The sequence below is a fragment of the Silene latifolia genome, chromosome Y (genome assembly GCF_048544455.1).
Source record: "Silene latifolia isolate original U9 population chromosome Y, ASM4854445v1, whole genome shotgun sequence".
In the NCBI taxonomy this organism is placed as follows: Eukaryota; Viridiplantae; Streptophyta; class Magnoliopsida; order Caryophyllales; family Caryophyllaceae; genus Silene; species Silene latifolia.
Window position 1 is genome coordinate 233,789,301 of NC_133538.1, and position 9,894 is coordinate 233,799,194.

The window sequence follows — 9,894 nt, forward strand, 5'->3', positions numbered from 1 at the left end:
AATTTGCAAACAAACCATTTAAAATTAATAGTAACTCAATTAAATTATGCTCATTATCCGACAAGTATTCGCATACACTCTGGTGACAACAAAATTTTAATTTTTTAGCATATTCAGCGTATTTAAGAAACGATAGCCCAACAACAATATTTATCCCTCCTCCATGCTTAAATAATGCAATGTCCTCATTGTATGCAAAAATTAAATAAGAAGACAAAAATAGAAGGAGAAAGAAACGAGCTAACCAAATAATATAATTGGACAGAGGTGAGTCAGCGACGATGAGAGCCCTCGGAAGTTAATCCTCAAAAGACCAACGAAGCTGAAAACCACCACTATAGCCTTATGGGCAGCAGCAGCACGCCCCATAATCGACCATTACCAAGCTAAGTCAACAGCAAATTTGACTCGGTGTATACATGGTGGATTCAAAACAGCAGCTATCGATCCTTCAGACCTTGGAGTTTACACAACTCCAACCCATACTCCCGTAAATCAGTCAGTTCTTACAAGTAGCCTCGAATAAACCCAAACTCAGTAACATATGTATCTCGATTTCAATCTCAATGCACACCTAGTTTCGCCAGAAACTCACAATTTCACCACCGACAAAATCGACATCAAGCAATAAATTATCCAGGATATCTCCCCAAAACCAAAGAGCTTAAGACAGTCATTTGCAACAAAATCGAGCTAACAAGTGACTTTAACCAAATTTCGAGCCAACATAGAACCACAAATTTAAGAAAGCAGTACTGTAAATTACCATTAAAATGGAATGAAACTGACCCGCATAATGACTCGACATAGCAGGAGTCGAGCCAAGCGAACCCAGAATTCGCATAAATCGAATCTGCATTCGCTGGAAATAAGTCCTATGGTGCTACAGAAATCGAAACCGTATTCAGTACCATAAGTATCTCATCTCGCGTCACAATTTGCAAAGTAATTTCGTAAATTCTCGCCAAAAATCGACTCGAATCACTCCCATAAAACGACAGCAAAACCTTAACCGAACCTTTTCCATAACAAAGTTAACGGTTCGGTTAAAAGAACCACTTTGTCAAAACGGTTCGGTTAATCGAACCTTAAAAATGGACGGTTTTTCGGTTTTACGGTTCGGTTATTGCGGTTCGGTTTATTCTGAACACCCCTAGTTATTAGAGTAGTAAATGTCAAGGATAAGTTAAAGTCCCGCGAAAGTGGCAATTGAAACCCTTAAGTTTAACTAAAGGTGAAATTAAGCCCCCTAAGTTTCATATGTAGCAATTAACCCCCTTAAGTTTAACAAAGGGTGAAATTCAACCCCTTTCAATTTCTCCTCAAAATCTCATGAGAAAATCAACTATTACCTTATACACTCAGATTTTTATACGTATAAAAATAAGTATACAATTAAAGTATACGACACATACACTGCAGCACTTTCCTCTTTTATCCTCTAAGTCTAACTGAGTTTGACTAAACTCATTCTTTCTAAAGTTCTACATCTCCATCTCCCTCATTTCTCTGCTAAACACCAATTAATTTCTTGAGCTTGATTGTTTAACTACAAATCTCAATCAATAGAAGTGTAGGATAAAAAAAACCGCAGAGAAAAACTCGTATCTTTAGTTTTCAATTACTTGATGAAGTAATCATCACTTTACATTCTCTGCCATGGCATCATGAATTGGGCAAAAAAGTTGTGGAATACAATTTGATGTTTGATCAACAATTGAAGATGCATGTGATAGATCATAGCTCAAAGAATAGTTCGTACAAGAGTAAGATCTCTTTTCCCCTTTCTTCTTTTAGTTAGTCTTGTTTGAGACCGTCTTAACAAGTGAGAGTCATCTTAAGTTAAGACGATCTTAAATAAAAATTGGTGTTATGTTTAGTTAATATTGTTAATTTAATCGACTTTGTAAATTTGAAGCAGCCATTTTCTAGAGTTTGTTTGCTAAATCCCAAACTCCTGCCATAATTCTATCCCACTGTAAATTTGTTTAGATAAGAAAAGGGTAATAATGGAGCACTAATAATACTAGCAAAATGTTAAGAAACCAGTACATGAATTGGTATGCTAATTGAAGAAATCCTTCCATGTCTCATACACATATCAATTTTCATCAATCTAGGAAAAAAACGTGCCAAATGCAACATTTACGAAAAATGGAGATTAAAGCGGAATTCAGTTTTGATTGCAAAAAAAAAAAAAAAAAAAAAAAAAAAACGTGCCAACAGCAACATCTGTGGCAAATGGAGATTAAAGCGGGATTCAGCTTTGGTTGCTTTGTGACGGATTCACAGGTACCTTATATTTGCATGTGCGACTCTTATGACCTGGTTCCTTACAATTAGAGCATAGTTGTTTTCCGCCTTTTGGAATTCTATATGTATTTGTCTTGCTCTTGCGTTCCCCGTATGCTCTTTTCCTTTTGTTCGGAGGCCGTCCGTACTTGACTCTTGGATCACTTGGTAAAATTTCTCCTCCATCAATTTCCTGCCACATGCTTTGGCCATTTAATGGCTCCAAAGATAATGTATATGATGTCTCATAAGCTTCCTTACTATACCAAAATGACACATAGCTCTCTGGATTTTCATTCTTTGAGCAAATTGTCTGCGTTGCATGTTCACAAGGAATCCCATTTATATCCCAATATCTACAAGTACAAACTCTTTCATGTAGCTTCACTGCAAATGTGAGCATACTATTGTGAACATGTGCTACTTCATACACATTTTCACCCGCTTCTATAGCATTCCAGTTCCTTGTAGCTTGCATGTGATCATTTATTGTTGCTAGAACTCTAGGTGTAACAATGCCCTTACATTTAGCAGCTTGTTTTTTCTTCTCCACCATTCTACACATAACCTTACGCCTTATTTCTTCTAGCATGGTTAAAATAGGTTTTTCTCTAGCTTCAAGGATCCATGAGTTGAAAGTCTCTGCCATATTATTGCAAGTAACCCCTGTACACGCCCATCTTTTATAGAAGCATCTACAAAATCTTGTAACATCTCTTGAACGCATTTCTAGATGTGCTTTTGGACTTTGTTGTTGTAACTCGCTCATTGCGTAATTGAAACCTTCCTCTGTGTATGATTTCACGGCTTTCCAAAATAGATTATGTAAAGGAGCACCTTTAACAACCTTAATCCAGTTAGTGAAAATGTGTCGTGCGCATAATCTATGCTCGACTTCAGGTAACAAGTCAGCAATTGCAGGCAACAGACCCTGGTTTCATTTTTGAATAAAATTTTAATAGTATTACCTAGAAAATATATCAATTTGTATGAGATAAAAAAAAAGATAAGATACCACAAGCGTACCTTTTGTTGATCAGATAATAAAGTCCAATTTTCACCAGTTTGAATTTGTAGATCCTCTATAAGATGTCTAAGAAACCAAGACCAACTCTCTTTAGATTCTGATTCTACTACAGCCCATGCGACGGGGAACATTTGATTGTTAGCATCCCTAGCAGTGGCACATAATAGCTCGCCTTTACAATAACCTTTGAGAAAGGCGCCATCTAAACCAAGTATTCTTCTACAACCATCCATGAATCCTTTCCTTATAGAAAGAAAGCTTATATAGAACATATGAAATTGAGGAATTGAGCGTGATATATGAGGCTTCAGGGCTAAAAAAACACTAGTACCCTTATTGGATCTCGTCAATTCATGCATATAATTTCTAAGGGAACCATATTGTTTTTGTACTACCTTTGCACAAGCGGACAATGCATTTTTTTTAGCACGAGAAGCTTGCCATCTATCAATTTTTACACCATATGTGTCTTCGACGTCTTTCATGAACATTTTCAATTTCCATGTAGGATGTTTAAGGAGCTTATCTTGGTATTCTTCAGCAAAAAAATTAGCATTGGCCCTTTTATTGATCTTAGTTGGCGCACAGGTATGAACGTCTTTGATAAATCGTATTTGCAAGCATCCATACTCTTTTGTATATCTGGCGCTTATTTTCCATTTGCATCTTGGATAAGCTTTGCACTTTACGAGCACCCTTGTTGGTTCATTATGGCAGTAGTTCCATGCTTTGTTTGTTTGACAGCTGTAGTAAATTAGTGCTTTTCTAAGCACGTCTACTTTGTCAAATAATTGCCCTAGTTCAAAGTTTACCGACCCGAATGGTGTGTTATGATCATACATAGGCCACTGAGCTTTGTCATGAATTTCAATATTCTCCTCGTCATCGCTTATGCTCAAAGGGCCTTCGTCATCCGAATCTCTTTCGCATAATCATTGGCTGGCAAATTACCTCATAATCATCTTCATCTTTACCCCAAGAATCATCCTTTACTCCTTTGACCCTCGATCTCTTACTTCCTTATGCTCGGTGTTCGATTTTTACCCGAGTTATTTCTCATGGAAATCCGGTTTTTTTTTTTCTTGTGCGTCGATAAATTCTTCATCACTACTACCCGCTTCTTGGTCATGAATAACCTCTTCGGGCTCACTCCAACATATTTCCTCATCATCAGAATCTCCACTAACATTCTCAATTCTCTCTATATTATTAGTAACCCTTACTTGCACTTGAGAATTGCTTTGTGGATTAATCTCATTCGAGAAATCAGCCCCCACATTCATATCTTCGAGAGGCTCCCCATCAAAATACAGTTCAATAGCCCCATGTTTAGCCCCTTCCACTTGCAACTCCTCTATGGTTTCTACATCGCATAATAGTTGCATACCCACTCCTTTAACGAGATAAAAACATATTGAGTCTCGGTGACCATAAATCTTCTCAGCCATGTCTTCTACTCTTTTTAAAGTTAACTCAAAGATATCCAAGGTGTACTGAACAGACGATCCACCCACATACTCAATAGTGTTATCTATGGCCGATAAGTTTCCCCCATAATTACAATTGCAAGTAACGATATTTGCAGAGGTATCATCTATCAACAAAAGTATAAAACAATATCTCAAAATTTGTTCAAGTGTTTGGAGTATTTTAGCAATAAATATATCATTTAGCCTGTTTTAGCAACGTATCATTTAGCCACAACTATTCTAAATTGTTTTCTTGTATTTTTTCTATGTAGCGAGTAATTTAGCTTTAATGAAATGCATAACTCGTAGGTAAATTATCCTATAATCATACTTATGAATTTGTTGTTTCTTAACCCTAATTGTACACAGAGATATTCAAGCACACAAGAGCACACAACTGACTGCACATCAGAATTTCAAAGTAAAAGTAAGAAAGTAACTGCAAATTTACCTTGAGTAAAAGAAGTCGACATTGAAGGAGAAGAAGAAAGAGATTTAGATTTCCTCTGATGTATATATTGTGTATCTTAATCTTAATATCATCTGTATGTAACTTAGGTTTTTTTTTCCCATTGTGTATATCAGTATTTGAAGTAGTTGAATAGTCATGTATAATTTAATTGTATACTTATTTTTATACGTATAAAAATCTGAGTGTATAAGGTAATAGTTGATTTTCTCATGAGATTTTGAGGAGAAATTGAAAGGGGTTGAATTTCACCCTTTGTTAAACTTAAGGGGGTTAATTGCTACATATGAAACTTAGGGGGCTTAATTTCACCTTTAGTTAAACTTAAGGGTTTCAATTGCCACTTTCGCGGTTAAAGTCCACATATGAGGTTGTTACTCAACCAAGTCCAACGCCTAAAAGCTAGTATAACATCCCATATTTATCTCCTATTATTATGTACATTTGTTAGTCTTATAGTCAACTTGTACTCCTTAATTGTAGTATTTGTTAGCTCTAATTTAGGTTTTAGTAATTCTCTCCATCTAGTATAAATACATGTAATTTGTAATCAGTTTAATCATCAATATCAATTATAATTCTCGTATCATCCTTTACAGTAAATAGCCTCTGGCTTTCCTGTTCTCGTTTATTATTCCTACAAACAAAAACAAGAATTAAAGAAATAATAATAATTATTATATTAATATGGAGAAGGAATTTTGGGTTGCAAGCGCTTGTTTATAGTCTTGAGCTTGCCACTGATTAATTAAGAGCGGAAGCCGACAATACTCTTAAAAGTCGACCAAAATTTCTGCCATGAAATTCAGAAAAGTGAACATAAAAGTAGTTGGTGAGACAAGCAATTGAGTAGACAATAGAGATATTAACATGCAGCAAGATTTTGTCCGAGTCTATGTGTTCTACTTTAATTTTTATATCATCATAAGACTCCTTATTATTTGAGTGTGTTAAAGCTAGCAATGAAGGTTGATGATGTACGTCAAACAAAGATTCAGGGATGAGCATTAATGACCCATGTGGTGGAGAAATACGAGACTCTTTCGAAGGGCAAAATTCATCATTGTAATCATCCCATCGTACTTCATTAGGATCTCCAACTGAAGTATTCTCACATAATCAATCGTGAGGCCGCTCATAAAATTGGTTTTGAGGATTCTCATACATACCTACCTCATGACTCAGAGTATAGTCTTATCCATTACCTAAAAGTGCAGTTTCTATAGCATCCACTTGAGCTTCCCAAGAATCAACTACAAAAACCTCTGAACATGGTTCGCAATACAATTAGCTTAAAACAAGGAACTCGCTAGAAAACTCTTTCTACAAATCATCCACTAAATCCTCTTCAGTAAGGATATATGAATAACTACCACAGAAAAATATGAATAATAACTAAAGTTCCCTGAGACAAAAGACAAACTAAGTAAAAACAAACAGAAAAGTGTTGTCTCCCAGACAACGGCGCCAAATTTGACAAGGGTAAAGTCGTATCCCCTAAATCAAAGTAATCCTATAATACTACTAACAAATATAGCTAGCGGTAAGCAGGGTATCGTATTCACAGAGAGGCGGTAATAATCTAGTTTGCTAATGTTTTAGTTCGTTTTAAGGTAACAATTTCTTGGAAGTTTGGTTGATTTCTAAAACTAATTACGAGGTAAATAAAGATGAATTCAAATATATTAAAAGAGTCTAGGGATCGAGTTCACTAGATGGGGTCAGATTTAATTCATTAACAGAGCTAATTACATTTTTTAAGGTTATATGATCAGTCGATTCAATATTCCTTTAGGTATAATTTAACATGTTATCGCTATCATTAAATTATCTCTATTCAGTTATCGCAGCCTATATTGATTCTAATCCAATCGGTGAAAGTCTCAATTCGTTATACTAGTCAATTAACTCTAGCCAGTAATTAACTAACTAGATGAAGAACAATAAATTGAACAACAACGAATAAGCAATTTAACTATCAATTCATTAATTAATCCCCCTTCTAACAACCTAGATTCCCATTCACCTTAGATTAATAAATTAGCTACTCATAAATCGAAATAAGCAACTAGAATTAATAATAGAATGCATAACTAAAATAAGAAGAAGGGAAAGAAAAACTTAGTCTTGAATTATATTAAAAAGGGAAGAACATGACCGGTCCCGAAACGCATCTTAAATTGCAGAAAAAAAGCGATAAAGCTAATGAAAATCTACAACTTCCACTAATTCTCCTCTCGTGTAGCAAACAACCTAAAATCTATTTATACCCCCTCTTTCCACACAACCTAGCTAATTATTTGCCCTACTAAAAATAAACGTATGAGATATAGTGCATGAGCTTCTAAAACCAGGCTACTTGATTTCTTCCTTTGCTTTTGAGTCCACGATTCTTATCTTAGTGGAAATAGCCCAATAACTTAGCTGACTACTCCATCTTTAACCTGCCTGCTTAACTTGTCAGCAATTTGGACCATTAAATAGACTTTCCTGCAAATAAATACACAAGTCATAGTAAACCGCAAAGGAAAGAAATATATTCTCAATCGTGCTAAAAATGCCGTAAATTAGTATAAAATTACAGGGAATAATTACATAAAATATAGGTAAATTATGCACTTATCATTCTGGACAGTGTTCTTCTTCGTAGTTACTCGATCGACTAAGGGCAACTCGATCGAGTATCGGGTACTCGATCGAGTACGTTAGTTACTCGATCGAGTAAGTCGGGTTTTACAGTTTTTCGGCCGGATTTGATAGTAAGCGTGGAGAGCTATATAAAGTTATTTCGACAGTTTACTTTTACTTTTTACTTTTGTTCTCTAAACCTTTTACAAAAGAAAACAACGACGTTCAATTCTCTTCACTCTTTGCTGTCAAATCAAGGCTAGGATTGTCGGATTTCGGAGATTGTCATACCTTTGTGATCGTCATATTGTGGGTAAGATTTCTATATTGTTGTTATGTCTTATAGTTAAAGTTTTGTTTAAACCCTAATTGGGTGATTTGGGGGGTTTCGGGAGTATTATGTGATAGATTTGTGATTACGTGATTATTGATTATAGGAGGTGATTTCGTAGAGGAGGGTTTTTGATCTGCTGCGTTGATTGTTCGTGATTCCGTCTCAGGTAGGATTTCCCTACTCAGTTGACTGCGTAAATAATATAAGATGGCATGATTGTATGATTGGCATGATATTCTTATCATACTTTGGATTTGGCATGTTATATCGGTATTGTATATTGGTTGTTTTGTTTGTCTGTGGTTCGCGAGGTGCGACCTCGGCTGAGTGGACTCACTTGCGGGAGTGGCTTCACGCCCTTGATTCGCTCCTTGTGATTTCCGTCACAAAGGGGGATGTGAACATTTATGAACATGGGTTATTCGCTCGCTCTATGGTGTTGAGCGGGGCTTAGGTGGTACGGCTGCGGTCCCCACTGGCGGCGAGGAATATCTGTTGCTATGGGTATTCTGGCAGGACTACACACTTTAGTGTGTAGTCAGATGATTGGTGATGAGATGGAGTGAAAGGAATTTATGTGTAATTGGATGTTGTGATTTCTTATTTTGTTTATGCAGTAACTGACCCCGTTTAAATGTTTTGAAAACTGTGGTGATCCATTCGGGGATGGTGAGCAGTTGATTAGCAGGTATTTCTTTGAAGTACGCGTGAGATCTAGCTGGAGATGGAGTCACGACGTGTCAAAGTCTTTAGTCTTCCGCTGTTTTGTTATGACACTTTTGCTTTAGTTGGATTTCAGTTTTGAGACAGTGTATTTTACTTTCAGTTTGGTTTTTTTGTACACACATTAAACTTTATTACTTAAAGTACGTTTCTTTATGGTCTACTTTGATTACTATACCTCGGGTAACCGAGATGGTAGCATCTCCATGTACTAGGTTGGTCTTGTTAAGGCACCTTGGTGTATGGGGGTGTTACAGAATCACATATCGGCATTCATCCAATGTATCACTGGTGCATCTTCATCTCTTTTCCACCATGAAATTCTCTTAATCAATTTATCGACCTCCATTTCGCCTCCATATAATCTTATCTAACATTTCATGTCTAACTGTTGGCCACCTATGTTCATCACCATAAATCTCTTGAGCAACCGCTCAATACCCATAGTTCCCATCGCGATCGACATCCACCCAGTCAATTATCCACTGGACCATGAAATTAGGAACCGCATATGGACAAGAAAAAAGTGACGTATGTTTGGTTCCCTGTCGAATTTAGCAATTAAATTTAATACAATTTTAAACAAAACATTTATTAAATAGTATTACTTACTTGTGGAGACGACATATAATGTGGTATGTTTAAATATGGAATATCTTTTAAAACATTAGTAGCGGCGGTCGTGGGCCTAGTGACCTGAAAATTTATAAAAAGATAGTTAAACAAACTACGATAACAATATAGTTGTAGAAACAAAGGTTGCTTACCTGTGGAGAATTCATAGGTTGTGGTATATTTAAATCCGGAATGTCTTTTGAAACATTATAGCGGCGGCCGTGGGTCTAGTAACCTGTAAATTTATAAAAAAAAATTAATTAAGCAAACTATGTGTAAACCATAAAAAATTAAACCTGCAATAATAAATAAAGAGGAACAAATAATATGGAAAACA

General features: G+C 35.8%; 1 long non-coding RNA gene across 1 annotated transcript; it reads left to right on the forward strand.

Annotated features, from left to right (window-relative positions):
* The first annotated feature begins 2,199 nt into the window (after positions 1 to 2,199).
* LOC141633307 (uncharacterized) lies at positions 2,200 to 5,445 on the forward strand. Its single transcript, XR_012538082.1, has 3 exons — positions 2,200 to 2,292; positions 3,828 to 3,907; positions 5,158 to 5,445. It is a non-coding gene; the product is annotated as an uncharacterized LOC141633307 (long non-coding RNA).
* The last annotated feature ends 4,449 nt before the right edge of the window (positions 5,446 to 9,894 follow it).